The sequence below is a fragment of the Syngnathus typhle genome, linkage group LG21 (assembly GCF_033458585.1).
Source record: "Syngnathus typhle isolate RoL2023-S1 ecotype Sweden linkage group LG21, RoL_Styp_1.0, whole genome shotgun sequence".
NCBI classification, from domain to species: Eukaryota; Metazoa; Chordata; class Actinopteri; order Syngnathiformes; family Syngnathidae; genus Syngnathus; species Syngnathus typhle.
In genome coordinates, this window is record NC_083758.1 from 4,828,476 (window position 1) to 4,854,120 (window position 25,645).

A 25,645-nucleotide genomic window follows, 5' to 3' on the forward strand; every position below is an offset into this window, starting at 1 on the left:
GCTTTGTTTGTTTGGCATCATAAGGGCACAGAAGGTTCCAGGCAGTGGTGAAATATCAACAAGCAGAACAGGGGATGTTCGAATTGATCTGTTCGCCGGTCGGGGGTTTTTGTGTGAATGTCACCGCTTGTGCATGCGGCGCCGCGTCGGACCATCCATCTTCTACTGAGCTCTTGTTCCCCTTGCTTGGCTTCCTAAGGCGCCGCGACTATCGGAGGGCCAGATGATGCAAGATAATTGATTTTGTGACACCGCAATAATGTGAAAGCCGTAGCGGCGACGAGGGGATACCGAGAGCTCTCGGCCGTGCGTCAGTTGTCTTTATTCTACAGAAACTATGATTTTTATCCTCCAATGTGCAAGATTCCGTGCGATTGCATCACTTGTTCGGAACTACTTTTCACTGTCTTGCACGTACAAAAAAAAGACAAATAACTGGACAGTTGGTCGATGTATTCATAAAACCCCGAGTGACTTCAAGCACTTCATATACCACACTGTGGCTATGTGGCACCTTAAAAGTTGACTAAAGCTTTACAAGCATTGTTAAAAGCTTGTCAAGGTTACATAAGATCCATTTCTAACTCCACTTCCACTCCAGAATGCAAATGCTCAGCCAAGATATCGCTAATTTATACAAATCTTCTTTAAATGACAGTTTACGGAGGACGACGCAAAGTCTTATGTAAACAAATCCAAATTTGGCCAGCCGAGGCCGCCTGTGCGTCTCGCCATCCCTCCCGAATTGATTTTCAGTCTGGACTTAAGAGGGTCACAGTAAATGTAAATTAAATCAAGCTATTTAGAAAACTTGTAAAATGAAGACGGGTAAAACGCGGCTAATGACCACGCCCGCCCTCCCCGCGAGAACACGGCGAGCCTTTATGTCATTGCAAAGTCTGACACAAACAATAGCAGCGCTGTTTGACAGCCGCCAGAGAACATGCAGTCAGGTGGGCGAGTGAAATTCCTGAATAAGAAAAAGAACCAAAGCCAAACATGAAAGCAGTGTTGCACTGCACACAAAGCGAAGAAGCAAACATTATGTAACTTAGAAGAAATACAAAGATATCAAACAAAATCCCCATGATAAAATAATATCATATAGCCTCTATGCTACAAAATTTTGCATCACGGCCTGTTTTAATGAGGCGCATGAAAGCACGCGTATTGCAAAAATGTCTACCGTTTTTTTCCGTGTATAGTGCGCCCCCATGTATAGTACGCACCCCTAACAATGGCATGCTGATGCTGGAAAAAAGCTTGTACCCATGTATAATACGCACCCAATTTTTATGAATTTTTTTTAATTTTTTTTTTAATTTTTTTATTTATTTATTTTTTTTTTTAAGTCCCAAAGATCGTCACACACGCAGGGAGGCAATGGGTCCCATTTTTAAAGTCTTTGGTATGGTCTTAACTAGGCTGGATGTCATTTTTTTTGTTGGCGTTGATTTCTCCGACTGCCCCTAAACGCACCACCGCGCTCCGTGCGCACACGGCGGCTCTGTATGGGAGAGACGTTGAAGAGGAATAAAAACACCCTTGGAAACCAAAACTTGCCCCTCGTCGTGACTCGGAGCCGCAACAAATGTTTCGGATTTGTGTAGGGTACATTGTGACAGACGGCAAACTAGCAGGTGATCGAGCGAGCGTCTGATACAAGAGCATTGCGGTCGTATGGAGCGTGTTTGAAATGAACAGCAGAGACGAAAGGAACAAGGCAAAGTGTTGTGAAATAAAATATTACCTGTAATACGCATTTTGTTATTTGCTGATTGAAACTGCTAATTAAACTGTGAATTGAAACTAATAGGTGGAGAACTGAACTCTCGCTCTTTATATAGCTGACGTGTCTTGCGCAACCGTTCTGCGCATCTGTAATGGCGGCCTCCGTATGACGTCCGGTCCGCGATGGAGATTAAAAAACAAACAATATTTGACAATAACACACCATCGAGGATTGCACCATCGCATCAAACGATGTGTCGTCAATTATGAATTTTACTAAGTGTGTTGGGCAGGATGGCTGAATGCGATGCGCGATTGACAACAAACAAGAAGAAAGGTGAGTTTTATTTCGGGGGAGATTTGTCATGTCTCGTCCCCAGTTTTGCTATGTGTCTAGGTTGCCATAGTTTCTGTTCGTGTCACCCCGCTCTTCCTGTGTCACCTCAATCGATGTAACGTGTTTTGTATTTAAGTCCTGTCTGCCCCTCGCTCACCGTTGGATCATTGCATGTGTTACTGTCATTCTGTTCCTGTCTTTGGTAATGTCACCCTGTCTTTTTGTTCCACGACTTTGTCGGTCAGTCCTGTTGTTGGTTTTGTTGTACCATGACTTTATTTAAGAAAAAAAAAAAAAAAATTTTTTTTAAAAAAAATTTAATTTTTTTTTTCTTTGTACCCATGTATAATACGCACCCCAGATTTTAGGACAATAAATTAGTAAAATATTGCGCACTATACACGGAAAAAAACGGTATTATCCGCCATCCTCTATCATCTTCAATGAGAGCCTACGCGGTCTGCGTGCTAGCTGACAATCAGTCAACAAACACTCTTTTGCGCCGTGTATTTATAGCTCGCCCAGGCAAGGTGACTTTGTGAAGATTATTACCACGAACGGAAGCATCTCCGTTTCATCGGGCGCCGGATGTTTATTTCGCTTGTCACCGACGAGGAAGACATCTAAAACAAATCAATGTCCAAATGACATCACCGAAATAAAATACGTCCCCCCTCTGTCTCGTTAGGCAGCCCGTCGCATCAACAAAAGACGGATTTGAGTCGGTCTTACCTTCGTACGATCGGATGGGAAGATTTGAAAGTTGACTATGTAAGGGGAATACAAATTCACCGAGAAATGTTGCGTTAAATAAATCAGCCGGTGGCTTCATTGCATTCTTGCCGCAAGACATGAATGAGGTTTCGGAGGCACAGGTGGATAATGAGAGCACAGTGGAATGACATGAGCAAAGATAAATCGTGTTTTCAAAAATATGTTGCTCATTATTAATAATTCAGAACTGCCAAAAAAAAAATAGGATCAAAGAAAAGTACAGGTTCATAAATTCTGAAAAATAGCAACTTGTGTTTTGGTCCTGTCACCGGTGATTGAAGTAGAAAACTCGAGAAATAATCAGTACACTTAAGCGCCCAACTAAACCAAATCATTAAATGCGTTGTTCATAGGTGAATTAAAAACAAATCCCTTCCAATTATCAGGCACAGTTTGAATTTCATTGCAGGTAAACCAACTGTAAACTTCACATTCTCAAAAAGCTCAATTGGTCATTAAAGCATTTTTTTTTTCCTTCGCAGCAGGGCAAAAGCTGCCACCTGCTTTGAATTTAAAAGAAAGGAAAATAGACTAATGCACATTAAGAAGAGATTGTATATGTATAATAGGCCTCTTGAGTAAATGAGGTGCAGTGGAGGGCAAGCAAAGGTGAGATTGGGTGGGGAGCGTATCTGTGAGTGTCAGTTTCAAAGGTTAGATGTTGTATAGTTCTTGTCACACGCTTATCTTAAAACACTGTGTACAGCTGTTGCTCATACCCTTTTGAAGGTGGAGGTAGAATGTCCAAATGGAGGCAAGCAGGCATGCAGGCCGAGGTAGAGAGGCGATGGCAGGCAGGCAAAGGTGGTAGGCCAAGCAAGGATAGGGGGGAGAGGGAATGGCAGGCAGGCAAACAGGTGGCACACAGGTACAAATCCAAATCGTTTGTAAATCAACTAAGGTTTCAACATAAAGGGTTCAAAGAAGTAAACTAAAGTTTGGTTCCTAAATTCCAAGAGCTACAAGCCTGGGGCAAACTTGAAGTAGCTTGAAGCGGGCTTTTTAGCGGTAAAAAACTATGTCACTACTGTCTTCCTTCCTTGTCTAACTGAGACCAACTACCAAGTGGGAGCAGCCTATTTATTTCCCTGATCAGGTGACTGATCAGGTGACCAAATGCTTTGTCAAATAACGGTCCATGGCCCAAGGCCAGCGAATCTTAAACAAAAGTAAGAATTTAATCTAAGGTAACTAAATTGGCTCCAACATATCCGGCCCCTTATAGCTACCACGTGTGGCTATAACAAAATATTCACAATGGGGGCAATTTTCAAAAAATAAACAATGTTAATTTCTTAATTCTAATTTTAAATTTTACGTCCACTTATACTACAAATGTGTGCAAGTATCAGTGTATGAATGTGATGCAAATGTAAGCACATGCGCAGTCTTTGTTCAATGTTGGTTGTTGGCTTTTACCAACAGGTAGATCTTGCTGATGGGCCGTAAGAGCTGGTTGGTTCTTGTTTGCAGTCTCACAGAACGAACAAGGCCCTTGTAATCTGCTATGGCTTCGATTACTCTTCCGATCACCCATGAGCCTCGCGGTGCTGTAGGATCAGCTATCACAACAATGTCTCCCACACCAAAGTTGGGCCTGATGCGGGACCATTTGGATCGTTCTTGCATGAGTGGAACATATTCCCGTATCCACCGTGTCCAGAAAAGATCTGCGATATACTGTGTTTGCCGCCATCGCCTTCGGGCGTACAAGTCTTCCTGTTTGAATGTTCCTGGTGGAAGCACGGGCTGGACCTTTAGCTGCAGTAGGTGATTAGGCGTCAGTGGTTCCAAGTCATTAGGGTCACTGGAAACGGTTGTCAAAGGACGGCTGTTCAGGATGGATTCAACCTCGCACATTACTGTTACTAAACCTTCATCATCCAAAGACTGCTGGTTTGTGATGGAGGATAATATCCTTTTCACCATTCTTATTATGCGCTCCCAGATGCCTCCATGGTGTGCACCAGCTGGAGGATTGAACGTCCACTTGACACCTTTCTGGATAAGACTACGCTCAATTTGATCCATGTTCCATCGTTTCAGTGCTTCCCGTAGCTCCTTTTCAGCAGAGATCAAGTTAGTTCCATTGTCCGACCTTAATTCTTTCACTTGGCCTCTTCTGGCTATGAAGCGCCTAAACGCATTCACGCAAGAGTCTGTATCCAATGAGTGTGCTACTTCCAAATGGACTGCTCTAGTAGTCAGGCAAGTAAATAGCACGCCATAACGTTTTGCCATGCCACGCCCTCTTCTCACCTCTATTGGTCCAAAGTAATCCACTCCAACATGTGAGAATGGAGGGAGGTCAGGGGTCAAACGATCAATTGGCAGATCGGCCATCTTTTGTTCACCTGCACGTGCAAAGTTCCGCCTGCAGGGGACACAATTGTTCACAATTTCCCTTGCAAGAGAATTTGCACAAGGAATCCAATATTTTTGCCTTAAACTTGCCAAGATGTGATTTCTGCCACAATGGCCAACTTGCTGATGAATGTGTTGAAGCAAAAGCTCAGAAACGTGATGCCTTTTAGGCAAGATAGCTGGATGTTTCGGTACCTCTGGCATAGCCATCCTGCTCAGGCGACCACCAACCCTCAATAAGCCATGGTCAAGGACTGGGTCCAGTCTGAAGATGGAGCTTTTCCGGTTGACATTCCTTCCGTTGTGCAAGCATGCCATCTCCTGTGGAAATCCTTGATTTTGGCAGAATTTCACAATGGCTTCTTCTGCCTCTTCCAGGTCTTGAACAGAGAGTGTCTTAGGGCCAGCCATGTCTGCCTTTGAGGCCCCCTTTCTTTTGAGAACACATTGTGTGAGCAAACTCCTCAGCTTCAGGAACCAGGCAACGGCTCTTCTGAGTTTATTCCAAGTGGAGAAGTAATTCAGCAACACACTAGTTGGATCATGGGTACTGGCTAACGTGGCATGTACTTGAACTTCTCTTCTCAATTCTGAGTCATCTGGAGGAATAGCAAGGTCGACAGGTACGTTGGGCCAGTGCTGGGTTAAGTCTTTCAGGAATTTGGGACCATTGATCCAGTTGTTGCCTTTCAGAAAGTCTGCAGTGTTTAATCCGCGGGATGCATAGTCTGCTGGGTTCAATTTTCCAGGAATGTGTTTCCACTGTAATACATCAGACCTGCTTCTGATTGTATTTACACGATTTGCAACAAATGTGTGAAATCGTCTATTGTCATTCTTTATGTATTTCAACACTGTCGTACTGTCTGTCCAAAACACGGCTGGTTCCAAGTCCATTTTTAATTCCTCTACGAGCATCCCTTCTACACGAACTGCCAGCACTGCAGCAGTCAGCTCCAGACGTGGGATTGTCATAAATTTCAACGGTGCCACTCTTGATTTCCCTATCACAAACTTCACATGTACCTGCTCCTTACTGCTGACCAACCTCAGATACGTCACCATGCCATATCCTACTTCACTTGCATCGCAAAAGTGGTGCAATTGTGCATGTTCAACTTTTCCAAAGTTCTTTGGTTTGAAACTGCGGGTGATGTTGAAGGCTGTAAGAGTCCGAAGGCTATGCAGCCAACGTTTCCAGGATTGTGCATGAGTGTTCGGTATGTCTTCGTCCCAGGTAAGGTTCAGCTTGCAAAGTTCCTGCAACAGATGTTTTGCTGGGAAAGTCACTGGGGCAAGAAATCCTAGCGGGTCATAGATTGAACTAACCGTGGACAGGATGCCTCGCCTGGTGCATGGTTGCTCTTTGAGAGCCACGTGGAATTTGAAGACATCATCTTCTGCACTCCAGTGCACACCAAGGGTCCTTTCTAGTGGCAGGTCGTCCAGGTCTAGGTCCAAGTCCTTCACTCCCTTAGCCCTTTCACATTCAGGAATGTGGACCAAGACGTTTCGGCTGTTACTGGACCACTTGGTGAGATTGAAACCTCCTGCTGCACACAGAGCTTTCAACTCCTTGCACAGTTGAATGGCATCGGTCTCTGTATCCACAGACTTCAGCAAATCATCAACATAGAAGTTGTTGAGGACTGTGTTCACTGCTTCAGCTGAAAAGCTTCCTTTGTTATCCTCAGCTGTCCAACTGGCTGATGATGTTGCGCCAAAGATGTGCACTGTCATCCTGTATTGCATGAGAGGCTGAGACGTGTTGCCATCCTCCCACCACAAGAAGCGCAAAAAGTCAACATGCTCTGGTGGTATCTTTACCTGATGATACATCTTCTCCACATCTGCCAGTATGGCTACATTCCCGTGGCAGAAACGTAGCAGGACACCAATTAAGGAGTTTGCAAGATTTGGGCCCTTCAAGAGTTCATTGTTGAGAGATGTTCCTTGGTAAGATGCGGAGCAATCAAAAACCACTCGCAAGTTTCCTTTTTTGGGATGACGTACTCCATGGTGGGGTATGTACCAGCCTTTGCCATTCTGTGGCTCTTCCTGGTTTGGGACGAGTTCAGCATGTCCACATTTCACCATGGTGTTCATGAACAATGTGTATTCTTCCCAAAAAATGGTGTTCCTTCCAAACTTGCGCCTCAAAGGCTCAGCCCTCTGTGCTGCCATCATACGGTTGTTGGGCATTCTGGGATGTCCTTTAAATGGCAGCGGCAATTGGTAGTGTCCATCTTGTACTTTGACTGAGGTGTTCATTATGTTTAGAAATCTCAGATCCTCTTGAGACACTTCTTCCTTTTCATATGTACTCTCCGGAAAGTCATGGTTGAGTTGCTGCACCAGAAGGTCACGTACAATTTCCACAGAAATCCTATTGGTGTAAACATATGTCTTGCCTTGCTTACTCAGACTTGTGTGCTCATCATGGAGGAGACCACTGACAACCCAGCCCAGCAGGGTTTTGGTTGCAAAAGGTCCATTGCCGTTACTATTAATCACCCTCCATGGCTCCATGAGTTTGGGCACATTTGTTCCAATCAAGAGATCGATGTCAGCATCAATGGTAGGCAGAAATACATCCTTCAAGTGTGGCCATTTCTTCACATCCTTCTGCTTTGGTATGTGGCCTTTGCTGACTGGGATTTCTTTCTGTGTGTAAACATCAGGCAGTCCATAGAACAATTTCCCTTCCAGACTGCTTACTTCTAAGCCGCTGACGACGATGCTGTCGGTGGGTTTCTCTTGACCCATAGTTCGCAAAAGGATCCTGTGATTTCTTCCTCTTGCATTTAGACGTCGTCGGAGACTCTCAGTGCAAAATGTGGCGGAGCTGCCTGGATCAAGGAATGCATACGTCTGGACAACATGGTTGGACTTACTCAGCTTCACTTGAACGGGTACAATAGCTAAGGTGCAGTGATCGTCACTGGATCCAATGTTTCCATTTTCCAGTGAGACCAATCCACTATTTATTGCCATCTCAGATCCACTGGGGTTCCCCTTGTGGTCTGTGATTCCATCAGCTGTCCTTTGAATATGCAGTATGTCTGGATGCCTTTTAGAACACACAGAACAAGTAAGGCGCCGTTTACAATCTTTGCTCAAGTGGCCCTTTACCAAACAGCCAAAACAGACACCTTTTCTCTTCAAAATATCAACAGGCTCTTCATGTGTCTTAGAGAGCAACTCTTTACATGAAGTCAATGAATGCGTTTCATTACAAATCGCACAACTGCTTGTAACAGGAGACTTGTTATTAGCAGATTGTTGCTTGGGGACATCATTTTTGGCCGAGGCGGAAGTATTTGCCACAGCAGTTACAAAACTACCTTTGGTTTTAAATGGAAGCTTTGAATCTGACGTAGGTTTAGGTTGCAGGAACTTCTTTGTAGAAAGTGACTGTTGGATGTCACCAAAGAGAGGATCTTGCATGATCCTGGCGTGTCTTTCAATAAAGGTAACCAGGTCAGAAAAGGTAGCCTTGGTTTGTCTCTGCTCCATGATGTCAAATGCTCTTGACCGCCATCTTTCCCTCAACTTAATAGGAAGCTTTGAGACAAGAAGCCTCAGGTTAGAGGGTAGACTAAGCTCCTCCATATCCTGCAGACTTCGAGACAGGTTGCAGCATGCTCGAAGGAAGAGTGCATAACTGTACAATGCCTTTCCGTCTTCTGCCTTAATGGTGCTCCAGTTCATGGCTTTCTCCATGTATGCATTAGTAAGCTTTATCTTGTCGCCGTAATGGTACTCCAGCAATCGTTTAGCCTCTGCATACCCATCACCTGCACTCATATGCAAACAGCTTCTCACCAGTTCCTTTGATTGGCCAGAAGTGTATTGCTCCAGGTAATACAAGCGGTCTTGATTACTTATAGCCTTATTTTCAATTCCATGCACGAACGCTAGCATAAAAGGCCTAAAGTTCAAAGGTTCCCCATCAAAAACAGGTATATCCCTAGTGGGAAGCAAAGATAACCGCTGTTGCTGCATAAAGAGGTTTGCAATGTCACTTAAACCGCTATTCGTAATTGGCTGTGCAGAGTGTGAGGTTAGACTTGCTGCTGCTGTCGTGGGGGCAGGGGTGGCTACTACCACAGTGGGAGCAGAGGTAGCTGCTACCGTATTGGGAGTGGAAGCAGCAGCCGTAGGAATGGAAGGGGCTGCTACACCGGCTGTTATGGAGGTGGCAGCTATAGTCTGAGGTTGCTTAGAAGGTAATTGATAGGGGAATTGGGTTCGTCTTTGTGCTGTAAGCATTTGAAGAGGAGTCTTGGGGACAGTGTGTATATTTGCATATTCAATTGAAATCTCCGGTTCTATATAAGTTTCCTTTCCATGCGCCTCCAGGTAAGAATTCATGCTATCCGTGGGTTCTGATCGACAAACAGAGCCTCCTTTTATTTCTATTTGTTTTTCGTAATTCTCCAAAACCTTCACTTTTGCATTTGCTGCAGCAATGTCAATTTCTATGGCGCTCTGTTCTATTTCACCTTGGAGTTGCATCCTTTGCAGCTCAAGAGCGTGCTTTTTCTTTAGCCCAGCAGCACGTTCCAGAAGAGCTGCCTTTTCTGCTTCAATCTTTACACGAGCTAATGACAGTGATGATGCCCCTGACTTAGAAGAACTCCCTGACTTTCTGGATGTGTTAGAAGCACTGTCCATAGGGGTGATAACAGGTAATGGCTGAGACAGACTGCCTTTGAATGTCTGTGCATTTTCAAGAAAATATAAGAAAGACTTCTTTTTTGGTTCATACCATTGGGCATGATCTTCTTGCCTTTCGTAACCAGCCAACATGTCTTGCACCAACACATGAGCTTTGTCAAATTCATCCAGTGCATCAATAAGATCTTTAATGCCTTTGTCTATATCAGCAACGCTGGCATTATCCATAAATTGCTTTAACTCATTTTGTTTTCTTGTGCAAAAACTCAGTTTTCCCTTTCGGGTTGCAATGTGCTGCCTCAACAGCTGTTCAGCCATGATTTGCACATTAACATCCTCTGTGTGAGAACGAGCAACTTCAACTTCAGGTGACCCAGACCGAGACATCTTCCAACAATTTCAATTGAAGTGATGATAACACCGGAAATTCCACTTAAATGCAAGGATGTGTTCCAAAATCCAGTATGTCCAAGTGTGTGGCTACACACAATTCAAATAAATCCACATCCCATTGTCAAACAAATCCTATTTCAAGTTGGGTTTCCATGTTTTAAGCACTTCATGAAAGTTTTTTACTTATTTGTGAGTGTCAGTTTCAAAGGTTAGATGTTGTATAGTTCTTGTCACACGCTTATCTTAAAACACTGTGTACAGCTGTTGCTCATACCCTTTTGAAGGTGGAGGTAGAATGTCCAAATGGAGGCAAGCAGGCATGCAGGCCGAGGTAGAGAGGCGATGGCAGGCAGGCAAAGGTGGTAGGCCAAGCAAGGATAGGGGGGAGAGGGAATGGCAGGCAGGCAAACAGGTGGCACACAGGTACAAATCCAAATCGTTTGTAAATCAACTAAGGTTTCAACATAAAGGGTTCAAAGAAGTAAACTAAAGTTTGGTTCCTAAATTCCAAGAGCTACAAGCCTGGGGCAAACTTGAAGTAGCTTGAAGCGGGCTTTTTAGCGGTAAAAAACTATGTCACTACTGTCTTCCTTCCTTGTCTAACTGAGACCAACTACCAAGTGGGAGCAGCCTATTTATTTCCCTGATCAGGTGACTGATCAGGTGACCAAATGCTTTGTCAAATAACGGTCCATGGCCCAAGGCCAGCGAATCTTAAACAAAAGTAAGAATTTAATCTAAGGTAACTAAATTGGCTCCAACAGTATCTACTGAACTGGACCAAAACTTTCTCAATCTCCATGAGCCTAAATTGCCGATTATCCACAGGGCTGAAGATATAAAAACTTTATTTGATGACTCTCTCGTTCATTATTACTGACAATGATCGATTGCATTTTCAGGTTCCTAACTCAAATTATAAATAAAGCCTCGGGTGCCTTTTTGCTCTTTTCTCCGACTGTGCGGTGTCTGTCTCAGCTTTTATGTTAGAAAGTCTTAAAAGTCTCCCTAATATTCACTTTATGTCCTCGGTGATACTCAGCGTTATCTTCCAAAGACAAGCTGGTATAAAATAGCCTAAAAGGGGACGTATTGTGGAAAATTGACTTTTTAAGTGCTTGTGTACAAATAGTAGTTTCTCTGAAGTAGCTGCCCACCAAAGTGGGAAATCAAACAACCACGTAAATCTTTGATCTGCCTGTTTTGGAAAAATGTGTTTGCGAGTGAGTCGTTCTGCGCCCCCCGCGCAGGATTCGGTGCCACTTTCAAGCAATTAGCGTCCAAAGTGAGATCATTCAAAGGCACGAGTGAAAATGTTCTACTTGCTCCGCCCCTTATTGTCATGGTAGCAAATGCTTGAGCCGCCCCCTTATTGCATATTTTAAACAAAGTATCTTGTGTTTTAATTAAACGCTCAGATAATTGTAGCCAATAAAACTGCTGCCAAGTCATCCATTTAGTGTTATGCCTCGGTAACCTGCGGTGAGTTTGTAATGATCACCATGCCGGCCTTTGAACTCCAGAGAAAATCTTGTTCATCAGCACTGCTAGAAACATTTGCATAATAATTCATGTGAATGCTAATGTTTGAGATCGCTTTTGAATCCTTGTTTAAAAAAAACATTAGCAAAAATAACAACAAGCAGTGTAAGCCCTCTTCCCAAAAAAAAATACAAATTGTGCAAGAGTGCCTCTCTTGAGGTCTCATTAGGGCTAATTGATTTTTTATTTTTTTTGCCGAACCGTCTGCACTCTAGCTTCGAGCGCACCAGTCTTCCATTGGATTCCTTTCCCATTCTTTTAACACAGTATTAATGTTTTCTAATCTGATGCAAGGTACTATTTTATTTACACCATATGAGAGCAGAAGTTAATGCACCAGTCGGCCTGAGCGGTTGTCCTGCAGGGCCGTTCGGTGCAACCCCCCCTCCCATGCCCCCGCGCCCCTCTGGAGACGGGTGAAACGGAGCGTGCTCAGTGGGGAGGGAAACAAGCATCTGTTTTCATCATCCGGAGAACACCCGAGCAAACTCTTCCTTCGCTTGCTATGAAGCCCGATGGGGATTTCACAGTTTGGCACATTTTATTTGCTTTAATATGAGGCAAACAGGAGCGTGAGTGTGGGTTTCCCTCACAAGGGGGCTCCCTGCTGTTTAAGAAGTTAGATGGAACATGGTGAAATTAATTCACATAAACTTTTAAATAGTATTTTAAAAAAACATTCTGTGTGGGTGGTAGCAAATTTAGCATTTTGGTATAATTACCGTATTTTCCGCACTATAAGGCGCACCGGATTATAAGGCACACCTTCAATGAATGGCCCACTTTAAAACTTTGTCCATATATAAGATATATACATTTGGCCCGGGGGCCGGACTTTGGACACACCTGCTGTAGTGGCTCAATATTGGTCCATCGGCTTTTGAGAAAATTGGAGGTTTTTAGGTGCGCCTTATAGTGCGGAAAATACGGCATGTGTGTATGTACACACACATACATATTCCCTTAAAATTCCCGTTACTATTAATGTAAGATTTTTTTAAATACGCGTGAGATCCCGCATGCATGTCAACACATCCAAGAGCAAGACAACAAAGATCGTATCGCATGATGTGCTTTCTTGACAGCAGCTCCGTCTTAGTTATTTTTGCATAACACCTGCCATTCGTCATACTCTGACATTGTTATTCAAGCCCTCTTATTTGCCAACGAATGATATGAATCATTTCACTTCTGCTTGTGCGGAAAAAAAAGTCAATATATTGGTTTGGTTGTATTCACCTGTGCTAGCCTTACCGGCTTTTCGATTTCTAACAGAAAAGTATAATGGATGATGTATCATTCATATCACGCCAAACAGACCCGTTGAGGCTTTCCACACCCAAGAAAACCTCAAGTACTCTACTGGACACACTTCTAATAATCTGGCAACCAGTACTGCTATTTGGTGGACCGTCTCTCGTCTTTTACGACCCTGAGACGAACATTGGCTAATAAATTTGTGGGTGCACTCGGGATCAAGATGAAACCCTCCCATCGCGCCGACCCCGCCGACCCTTGTACTCTTTGCCCTCAATTACCAACGACACTTTTTTGGCATTCACACTTCGGGTAAATGATCATCACTTTCTCCTCATCAACTTTTCGACAACTTTGGCCCAGAGGCTAAAGAGCAAAACAGTCACTGAGTTCAAAATTGAGTTCACTTCAACAGCGTGGTCATTAGATCACATTTGTTCAAGAGACATATGCTTAAGCAACAGTCAGCATTGTTATAGCGCCGCACTTCTCGCTTGTTACCCGATGGCCGTTTCGTCCTCCCACTCGTTGTCAACAACATCTGGAAAATGCAGTCCTAATAGCTTTTGCATTTATTCATTCAAGACAGAAAATTGTACATTCGTTCCTTGTCGGAGTAATTTGCATATCCTCACATTCAAATGTATGAAATGATGGGGAAAAAATACATTGATTGTGTTTGAGCCATCCAAAATAATTAAATGTAATTAAATAAACTAGTTTTATAATAATGTAATCACTGAACAAGAACTGTCATTATGACTTTCCACTTGATTTCCTGTTCACTACCGTTAAAATATTCCAGTCAAGAAAACACTAGCAGAATCGCTGCTAGCTGATAACAGGCCTAGTTGCGAGTAGCCCTTGCAGTCTCTCCATCACCGGCAAAATCAACAATCCAGGCTCAGCGAGCACCAAAATAAACGAAACTCACGGAGGACCCTTGCTATACATCTGTTCATCGACATCCAACGCTTTGCGCGGGCTCTCAGTGGAGCCTCCGCACACAAGTGCTCGATGATTCAAACTCCCACACTTTTGTATAAATAAACTGCAATGTACAAACATACGGCAAAATATGTGCATGGTCAAAGTATTCCAGATAACAAGACCTGCACCAAGAACGACAGAAAACTGTTTTCTTTTTTGCAAAAAAATCAGTTTAGGGCACACTTAAGTTAGGATACGCTTGAGTCAACACATAAGAACCATTTTGTGTTTATACATTAGTGTTATGTCGTTCTCACACAGTTTGCCTTTTATAGACGCAATATAAATGTACAGGCTGTTCCGACATTGATTGATATCAGGCAATTCAACTAGTAGTTCTCTGGTGTAACGTCAATACGAGAGGCCATTGTCCCCCGGTTCTATTTTAAGGTTGGTTGCTTCAGAGACATTGGTCGCAGACATACCATGACAACTGACACGGAGTGCGAGCCAAGACACTGTCGCAGCGTCCTTCCATCCCTGCGGCGCTGGCATGGCACTGCGTTAGCCCACTTGACAAAGGCTCGCCTCTTAAGTAGCCTCGTCTCGGCTTTAGAGGCAGAGCATGCTGAGAACTGTGAGGAGCCCCGCGTGTACTCCTGGGATTTAAGTGGGCTCTATCGTAGGCACCTTTGTCCTCGTTGACTTCTGATAGGTCAGAGGGAGTCTTTAAAAAGAGCATATATGCGTCACTGCAGCATCGACTTAGTTGATTTATAGCAAAATAACCACAGAAGAATATTTTCTTCCTAATGAACATCAGTCATAATACAGCAGCTGCTTTCATATTAAATACTAAGCCCGATGCATTCCAGTAAACACTGAGAAGACTTCCCATCCTTGAGTGTTCATAGATGTCCTTTATTGCATTCTTTAACCCTCGAAAATCTTCTGTCCATTCCAAAACATCTCCAACATTTTCAACACCTTGACAGCATAGGGACCTTCAGTACCCAAGAACCCACTAAGATCCTAGTGGTCATCCTCTCCTCATCTGACAGTGGATTATCAGATTCCTGATGGACAGACATTTTAGGAGCACCCCAGACATAATCTTTCTGTCAAAATCCATACTTTGCTAGATGATCCCACTTGATTGCGACTTTTCCATGACCAATACTGCCACCCACCCACTCTGTGTCATATCTGGGTAGTCTTTTTTCATTTCGGGGAATCTCTCTCCCAGCTCCCAGCACTTTCTTCATCCCAAGGAAGAGCTGATGATACAATTCTACGATCATCCATCACAGTCTGTTTTACTCCCACAAAACCTGCCCTGCTTCCTCCTGACAGTCTGCCATCACTTATCATCCCGCAGCACCTTCACTCCAAAACAATGCCAGCTTGTTCAGTCAACCCCCTCTGGTATGATCTGGCACGTTATCACTTCCCTCTTCTAGCTTTACCTTATACCTCCTCTTCATCGCTCTCTGGCATTGCTTCAGCTTGTTTATCTTTACCATCCATCGGTCCATATGAATCCCTCTTTTTTTTCTAATTCCAGAGTAATCTCTTTCCCTAAACTCCCTATACTTCAGGATCAGGTTTTTATTTCGGCCTACGAGCCAGCAAACTTGGGTGGATGGCATTTAGAATTCTAGCAAGAGCCAGCCTTAGCGTTACACTCAGCTCCACCGTGTGTGTCTTGTACTTGCAGTGCTCGTCGCCGACTGTGTGAAGGAAATAAAAAAAAAAAGTATTAGCTGCTTGAGCATGTGCAGCAACCTCTTCGTAGCCGGCTACAGAACAGATCTGTCTTATTACTTTCCTCACAAGGTATACATTTTTCAACCTTTGTGCTACTTTTCTAGGCTACTTTATCTTTTGATCCATATCCTTGACCCAAAAACTTGTCACGTTTTTTTCTTCGTCTTTGTTCTCATAATCAATGCAGCGATCCAGCAATGCTTCATTAGTTGACTGTAATATCTCACCTGTGTCCCCCCACTCAGTGTTCCCTGATAATGAACACTAATAGAATTAGCTTCTATCACGCCATCTCATTCTGCGCATCCCTCAGCTCTGTGCTACAGCTGCAAATTTGTCCAGTGTGCATATCTTTGTCCTAAAAAGATCTGTTGTATATGTATGTAGAAACGATTATTCTGCTTGTCGACTATTGTCTAACAGTAGTCTCGATTCGACGACTAATCGGATCGTATTTGAATCGCAGCTTTTATGACCATTGGATTTTTTTAACGTATGTACAGATGACTAATAAAGACAATTAAGATGATAGTGCACTCAAATTATATTCATTTGAAACGACTTGTTTCTAATGATGGCGCAAATGAAATTGAAGGTGATATTGTGGCCTTTAAATTTGGAGCTAATAGATAAGCGACATCGGCTCCTGGTATGTTAGCAAAAAGAAAAGACGCTCACCTTACACACTGTGGGCCAAACATTCAGTAATTACTTAATATTTTTTTTTCCCCAAGTCCAATTACCCGTGGCATATTCTTTTTGAGCAAATGTATTTTTCGGGAGGGCAAAAAAAAAAAAAAAGTCTAATTATCCCTCAGTGCCTTTAGCAGAACTGATGACAGAATGCGATGATGAAAGTATAAAAGAAGACTCATCAGTGTCTTAACACTGGGGGTCAAATTTCATCGTGCTTTGTGTGTTAGCTAATTACGAGCGCGGCGCCGTAATCGTGTTTCCGATACATTTGGCCGGAATGTCACTCATCACCCCTCCTTTTTATCCTCTCAAGTCGTATCACTAAATGTGACCATTATTAGGTGAGAAGAGACGCAACAAAGAAAAAATTCCAGTACGTTTGAATTAGTAACTGGAAATTTAGCACGCTGCCGCACTACAATGAATTGCCTCATTGGTCTTGACACGGATAATTAATATCGCTGCAAGACCGTCCGACGAATTCATCTCACTGTCATCGAATATACAAAAAGAGAAAATATGAGGGAGAATCGTAAACATCGATACGCAATTTCAAAGTCCACATTTAAAACCTGTAGAGGTTTCTTGCAAGAAGGTGGTTTAATATCCAAGTGGAAACCTTCAAGGTTTTCACAGGCGTTTTTACAATGCTGCCTCCTCATTTATTTATGCATTAACACATTTATAATAGTGTATGGGCTGCCATGGAAACCAATACAGGTTTTATTTATTCACTGAAGGTGCAGCATGAGGAATCACTTGAGGTTTCGGTGTCTTACTCAAGCGTTTTCCATTACACAATGATTGCGGGGATCAGACTTTCCAGTTCCGAGATGCTGACTCCATGACTCCTGGGGTTTTTGTATCATAACAATTGGGCGATATTCCAAATAGATTTCCAGCCATGGGAAATTGAATCAATATGTACTTGTATGTTATCTTTTTTTGCAGAGTGGCGCTATTGGACTCGATTAGTATTATCGTGGTTCGATATTCGCCTCGGCAGATATAACAGATAAATGTAAAGTGATGTTGCCACTTTTTATTTTCATGCCCTGCAATCTTAGCAGATTGCGAATGCCCTTATTCCAAGAAACTACACAATTGTATTTGTTGTCACAAGGCCGCACCTGCTCTATTTAATTCTCTATGCAAAATATTTTCTCATGGGGAGGGGCTGCCCCATTACCCCCCCCCCCCCCCTCTGCACACCCCTGCTTGGTGTAATATTACCATTATTGTTTTATTACGCAGCACTGCAATGGATGGATGATGCACAAGATCGATAAACTTGCATTACTGGACTTTATGTCAATATTTTCGGATTAGACCTACCTATGAGCAATTTCTATATGTGTCCTATGTCCAAATAATGCACCACCTATTTGTACTTGGAGTGAGGATGGTGTACAGTAGAGACAGAGACGTCAAGTGCCCCAAGATGAGCAACAGCTCCCGGTCGGTCCCCTGCGTGCACACTCCGATCCTTCAAATCCACTCCTGCAATTCTCGCCCTCCCCCCTGCCGACGCCGCTCTGTGATTGGCTGCTGGCTCTGTGTCAGGAAGAAAGAGCTGCTGTGTTGAGGCCGAAAACTCGGGCACAATCTGGAGGGGGAGACGACAACAAAATACCTCCGTGGAACATTACATGTAGGGACAGTCAACAGGAGACGTCAAAGGGATTTTGTTTTGTTTTTGCACATGGAGTTCGTTGTGCTTTTGCAAGCTCCGGCTACGGCCGTGATTGCGCGTGTGTCGCTGTAATCAAGTCCCGCTACTCTTAATGAGACTGAATGTGCCGTTTTGAGATTTCAATCTTTCCATGGAGGAGATCTAGCTGCTCCGCTTTTTGCTCTCTGACGCTGGCCGGTTGTCACTGGCGCAACATCCCGCAAAAAACTCTTCCACTGCAAGAACTGTGATGAAGGAACCGTAGATATTTGCGTGGCAGAAGCAGCGTGGGATTTTTTCTTTTTTTTTTTACGCTTTTGAATTTTGTATTAATTTCCGTTTCGAGATCCGAAGGCTCTTCGACGGTTCTGCATCAGGTGAGTTTAAATCCGCAGTTTTTCTCGAGCCATTAGCTCGGTGACCTTACCTCACCAGCCCCCTTTTTAAAACGCTCACCCTGCGTTATTTTGGGCTGTGCTTCGTTCCACTTCTTGAGTCATGTTGTCGAGGCGCAGGAGGGGGAAAAAAAAAAAAACCACACATGCATGTCCATTTTCTGGGCTTTATGTTAACCAAACCGCTACAAACCAGTAAATAGAACAGACTGGGGATTAACCACACATGGGCTTAGCCAGCTGTCCCATTCCGAATGCATTCATTCATCCAACCTGCACGTCAATGGATCGCGTTTAAATAGTATGCTGTACAATAAATCTGATGTCCCGTGCTTTTTTTTATTAACCAGCTGACGTAAGACATGTAGCTAACAAGTGGCACAACGATAAAGAATTAAAAAAAAAAATCTCAATATTTAGTCAGTATAAAACGTCAATATTGATATAATAGTTATTAACGCCACATTTAATCATAATTAGTTGTGTGGATAGTTATGCTGTCACTTGTGTGAAGTTTTGTTTCTCATTCTCGTGGAATTATAGAAAATATACAAAATGATGTCATACATACTGAAAAATCTCAGATGTAAAAACTCGTGGAGTCTGCCCATACCAACCACTGATAACTTAAGACAATTAGCAAATCTGACATTAAGTCCTCCTTAGCAGTGGATTGTATATGTATATATAGTGCTGTGCACGAATCAGTGGTAAATCAATTTGAGTCCCTATTTGGCCATAAAAACAAAATTTGAATTATCAATGCATAGGATCGAGTCAAAGTATGTGCATCGGAAAGTAGTGTCTTTACATTTTTTTACGATTTTTTTTCATCGTGTTAAATTAAAAAAATAAATTCAAAAGCGCTAGGTTTGATATTTTTCAGTGTCTGTGACGACTAAACTGGTATTGTTCTGGAAAAAAAGTGGTATTGAAGATCCCTTGGCGGGATCTGTTGAGACAGAAAGGAAGAGTTTCACAGCTAAAAGAATCATTAAGCTGCAGTTAAAGTATTAATCATTTTTGCATAGCATCAAGAATTTACCATATGCCAGCAAGTATGTTTGTTTACATGTCCTCTGGCACGGTCTGTGCACAAATGTCTGTCGCCTAATTTGTTATAAGACTGTGACATCAGTGTCATCTTTTCTAAAGCGTTTTGCATCGTGTGTTCGCATCAATCTTTTCTCATATTACTCGTTTGTATTGATTTTAATATTCGTAATGGGAGCTCGCACCTCATTGTTATGAGGTGGGGAGCCACAACCTGCAAATGACGATAATAATAAAAATGTCAAATTCATTATCTACGGTTATAGTCGCAAGTTGTTTTGATACCAACAGTGCATGTTAATTTAGCTCCGATTAAGTGGCTGCTGTAGATTACTGTAAATTTGTACCATTTCTTGGCAGTATCAAGTAGTCTTGCAATTTTTGGCTATAAAGGAAAACTATTGGTTTACTGTGTCGTGCTGATGAATGTGCCTCGCTTGAAATTAATAATCTTTCCTGCAACGCCACCTCATTCTTTTGACTGACCTGGGGAGCAACTGGAAAACACATTTCATAATTAAAACGATAATCACCGGTTATTGTTTCAACAGTCACGTGATTTATCGAGTAAAACGATTACACTGTAGGGCTCCAATTAATGATTAAAAGTGATTGTATTTTCTCACTTAGGCGCCGCTCACTAGTTTGGAGTTAGTCATCATGGAAAAATGTGACTATTGACCACCAGGTCATTTTTGTGTTTACAGTCAGCACATTCCATATTGATTTGAAGAACATAATTGCTTTTGTAATATAGGACATAAAGGACTTGTATAATTTAGTTTTGTTGGTGGAAAAATGTGTCATTATTTGCCCAAGAAGGTTTCTGACTTGAATGTTTCAGTATTACTACTTAGAACCTTGAACATGGTGCCATTTTTTTTTCTTGCATTATTAAAAAAAATATATATATCTAATCACAGACTAGATAGCGTTTTAAAAGTTTTTGTACCTAGCCTTTTATAACATATGGGGAGTTTGACTTTTAAGGTCCTTTTTTATGCTAAAACATTAAAACAGTCTTTAAACACTCTCTTAACTTTAATGGTGAAAGTTGCTTTGCAAATAAATAAAACGACTTTATGCTTGGTAGCTAACCAATCGGAAACTTGCTCTGTGCAGTTTTGTCAGACTTGAATTATTAATACAGTTTTAATAGATAATTGATTCGATTTCAGGGTATTTTTGCGTTTGACTTCTGGCTCTTTAAAATAGTAAGGCTTGATTGTTGTTGGAGTTGTACTTAGTAATTGTAATTGTTTGGTTTGATTTTGTATTTTAACCACACTAAAAACTACCTGAGTCCTCTGTGAGAAGTTCAAAGTAAATAAAAATGACTATTACATTGCAACATTTTGTAACACGTGGCAGTCGGTCTGCTAGCCTTTCGCTGGCTAGCTAGCTAGGTTTCTGAATAAATTTAGAAAATAATATATTTTTTTGAAATATTTTTTAAAGACATTTGTTGCGATCAACTTTTGAGGTCCATCCAATAATGTAGTCTTTCTCAATCCCTTAGCTATTTGGTGGCCAGCTAGCTAGCTAATTTTAATTTAGCGATATCCTAGATTGCACTGGACATCATATATCACAGCCATCACATTCGACATGTCGAAAACTGGTTTTGCCTTTTAAGACAGGCTGGTGAAATGAAACTAGCTATTAACTATGTATAGTGTTCGACTATATTGTAAACACAATGACGTTTTCCCCAACTTCAGTAAATGATTGCTTGCTCAGAAGGGGTTGGTCACCTTCACATAATCAGGAGCGACCTCTGTGTCGTCTGGCTATATTACTTGTCCATATTATTTCTGTTTGTCTTCATTAATGAGAGCGTATAGCAGCTCTCGTGGGGATGTATGGGCGAAAAGCAAACAAGCTTGTTCTGTCCACTGCTTCATTGATTTCCCTGTTCATGCCCGGCGGCCTTAAACAGGCACATTTCAAGCGATGCACTCATCACCATGTAATCACCGTGGATGGCTCGCAACTTAATGCGGGCCCCGCTGAAGTCGCATCTGAAAATGTAGCTGACGGAGCCCCCCTGAACGCCACGTCACCGCTACATTAGTCATTTAGTGCTAATTATTGTCACTTTCTGATGCTAAGTTTGGACTCGAGGTATTATTCCCCGCAGGTCTGACATTTTGTTGCGTAACTTTGGAACTATCACCAGTGTAAAATATGCAAAACATTGTCATCCCTCACCGCGTTGTCCTTCCAACTGTTTGCTGGTTCAGTGCGTCTGCAGTAAGCGTTGAGATAAACAAGTCATTTACCAGAGTTAATTGGAACTGCATGCTAGCATGTCCCTCATTGGATTTATCGCACCTACTAGATTTCTATCAATATCATGAGACTCCGCCAGGGCGTACAGAAAGTATAACGCCGTTTGCATCCAAGCGTATTTTTGCATATCTTACGAGACAATGTTATTGCCACATGCCTAGCTGTCCACATCAAAGTTCACAGATCCGTACGACGTTATCTGTCAGGACAACCAGACGAATCTAATTTAAACGGATCGCGTTGTCTGATAGAAGAAGGATTTGGAATACATTCCACAGCCCAGAGCAAGCCACATCCGATTGGGAACACATCTCATCATCACTGCAATATTATACGCAAAGGACCTATATCCCTCTGAGCAAACTCATCACGTTGCAAGATAAAAAAAAAAAAGAAGTCATTACGATGCAGTAATTCGAGTAGAGATGGAATAAAATATCGCTTTTATAGTTGCTTAATGACTAATTATGTTAATATTGGTTACTGAATGCCCTATGAGTAAAGACTGATATATGCACACCAGGTCCACTGTATTTTTTTTTAGGGGGGTGAGCTGTGAAAAAATTGACAATGGTGGGATGGTGTAATCTCCCTGAACTCCTGCTTTGTTGCTCGTTAGCGCTTGTGCAATTTCAAAGGTCTTTGTGCGGTTGTTGCATTTAGCAAAATCAATTCCACCATTACAGGAGTAATCAACAATCAATTCCCCACAATTGACAGAATTCCTGATCAATTCTTTGGCTAATGGACGATTATGCTCATCTGTTGAGGTCAGGCCCAGGTCTTTGCGTGGCCTTATTTGCCATGTAGTTGGAGCACGACTGGGTTTATTTAGCATAAATAAAGGGAGGGGTCAAAATACTTCATAAACTTTGCAATGTATTTGTAATGAGAGTTGCTAGCATTAATTTTTAATTTTTTTTTTTTTTTTTAATGGCTTACAAGCTGCTTTAACCGTGACAACTTTGTCACACAATTGCACTTTTGTATTGTATGCAGTGTTGATACACCAAAGGTCGATTGAAATCAAGCCACGACTTTGAATGCCAGTATGCATGCGGCATTTCTTGGAGCCGAGCATCGGTACATAAAACGGGCTATAGAACGCTACGCTAAATGCACGCGGACTGAGAGCATTGCAGTCAGTTTAATGATTGGTGCGTGCATCACAGTAACTATCCCGGCCGGTATTATTTCTGCTATCCTCTATTGTGGCAGCTTTCCAATTAACCTTTGACTTTGAGTCTATGATCCTGAGATTATCTCGCCTGTGTCCATAGCCAAATGTGGAATTAGACAAATGTGTCAAAATGCTCGGTTGGGAACCTTGTCCAGATTCACATTTAGCTGTGATAGGGAAGATCTGATTTTGATTAATGGGTGAGCTCGGTCTGTTCTTGCAATTTGTCATCGCAATGCAAGTCAATGTCGAGTAATATCTGGTGACTGATTTACGTTTCCTGAATCGTTTGTTACCTCAATTATCCCGTTTTGATATTTTGCAAAGCTACTGTGGTGCTGCTAAAATAATAACTTGTTCTGTCGTCATTCTGTGCTGTTGTCATGCAAGAGTCATTCAGCAACTGGTTACCAGGCTGGTTTTGGCTTACGTGTTCCTCTCTCATAAGACCAGCTGTCTATGAATCAGCTCACAAATGTCCAGGGCCTGTTAATTTTAGTTAGTACAGGCTGTGTTCCTGTTCTTATGACTTCCTAGAGCGAGAGACCAGTCACAACTCTCCCGTCAGTCTTGGATGATTAGCATTGAGCTGATTAGCAGTCCTAACTAGCCTCTTTCAACCGGTCAGCTTATGTGTGTTATTACCTCTGTCAACTAGAAAGGTGAGGCGCAGATTGAGGAATTTATTTTTAAATTTCTGGCTGTTACAATCTGTTCGCCTTGGGGCCGAGTAGAAGAGTGACCCACTTGATCCAGCACCTGATGCTATGTGAAAAACAAATGCTTGGATCCGGCTTTGTCATATGAATTTGCTTGGAGCAACTTGTTTACCTCGGTCTCAAATAGATGTTCGTATACTGCGCGCTCATCTATTCGCGGCGCCAGTGATCCAATATGTCAGCACAGCGAGACTGCCAAGTATAAAGGATCTCATCAAAATGTTGCACTTTTTTAGAAAGCAAATTAAGTTGAGCTCGTGGCAGAAATTGTTTCCCAGGCGGCTCCAGCAAAAACTGCCGTCTGTTGATGAAGGCCGATATTTTAGCAATGTGATGAATGCGGTTTGAAGGCAAAATGAAATGAAGTTTGTCAGAGAGCAAGCTGCTCTTAGATCAGAGGGTCAGCACACCACATGGTAGATAAACAAATGAGCTCATTTTAAATTTGGACAGAAGCGTAATCGGCAGTCGTACTGCAAACAATAATTGTGTTGCCAGGTCCGGAGTCATCTGAGAGTTCATGAGCTGTTTTGAAAATGGTTTGTGATGATTAAAGCGAAGCTTGTACAAAAACTTTTTAACAACCTTTGCATCATTGGGATGGTTTTTAAATGCAAATTGTGAACTCTTGTATATGACAATTGTTGTGCAGCCTCAGGGTCACAACCACCAGACATAGGCAGACTCGACACCCCCAAAAAAATTTAGAACTAAAAAAGCCCTTTGGATGCTATGTGAAGCGTCTTCAACAAACAATTTGCCATGATAGAACCTTTGAGGACCCCGTAGAGCAGTTTGTGTGGTCAAGTGCGAACCTAGTAATCAAACGATTGGGCACCAGATCAAAAAGTCTGGTCCAACTCCAAAACAAAATAGATTTGAAAAAATGTGATATAGTGCTCTCCCACCAGTCCAAATGGAAAATGAAGAGAAAAAAAAAAAAACTTGAATCAAGTTTACTTCACCGTGTAAGAAAAGTTGTGTAAACACACTCTTTTTAATAACTGGCCATGGATTACAGTTGTTGAAGGCACTCTGAAAAGATTGCGAAATACAAGGTTAACACATCGAGATAGAAAAACATCCACCCACACATTCCCCATCTACAGGCAAGTTTGAGTCTACAATTACTTAGCGTGCAACCCATACGTATTTCTGCCCATATAAAAGTGCAAAGGGAAGGTTACAGCTCCGAGATCTTCTTGCTTTAATGTGAACCACTCATACTATTTTGCATCTTAGTGGAAAAACAATATATGCTACGCTATTATTCCATCCTCTCAGCGCCGCGAGCAAGTTGCAAATGTATGTTTGTTGCCAAAGGCCTCAACGTGACATTTGCATCCCTTGGTAATGAGTAAGACTTTTAACAAATGATTCAAATCATCACAAAGTGAAGTTGTCCGTAACTCCCCCACCACCTAATCCGGGCCACAACACTTTAGCACAAGGGGTAAAGTAGGGCAAGAGACTAAAAACAGAAATGTTGTTGTTGGTGTCTTAGTGAAGAGTGACAGTTACAACACCAGATGCCGCATCCAAAGTAAAAAAAAAAAAAAATGAACACATTGATTCTTTGCTGTCTAGATGCTGTTCTCATCTAGACAAGGCCCAACAAACAAACATCAATCATTATATGAACCTTAACGCGAGCAGCGATGCTCTTATCTCAGAGTGTAGCGTATCCTCTGTTAAACTGCCGGATGCAACCATTAACAAAATGATTTTCCTGACAGCCAACGATGGGGGGCGGGACAACCATCTTTTATTTCTCATGGGAGGACGAGAGGGGGGGGGGGGGATGTTCAATCTATGCCTTGTAGTTTTTTAATGACATACAATTAGAAACATGAACAATCGGAT

At 42.3% G+C, this 25,645-nt stretch overlaps 1 protein-coding gene across 2 annotated transcripts in view; it reads left to right on the forward strand.

Moving 5' to 3' along the window:
* large1 (LARGE xylosyl- and glucuronyltransferase 1) overlaps positions 1-25,645 on the forward strand; it is a 109,994-nt gene that overhangs the window by 46,109 nt on the left and 38,240 nt on the right. The window contains exon 1 of one of the 2 annotated variants that reach the window (XM_061269063.1): positions 18,024-18,520. The exons of the other annotated variant lie outside the window; for it this stretch is intronic. The gene's annotated coding sequence lies outside the window, so the exon portion shown is untranslated. Of the gene's footprint in view, positions 1-18,023; positions 18,521-25,645 lie in introns of those variants that run through there. 2 annotated transcript variants of the gene reach the window in all.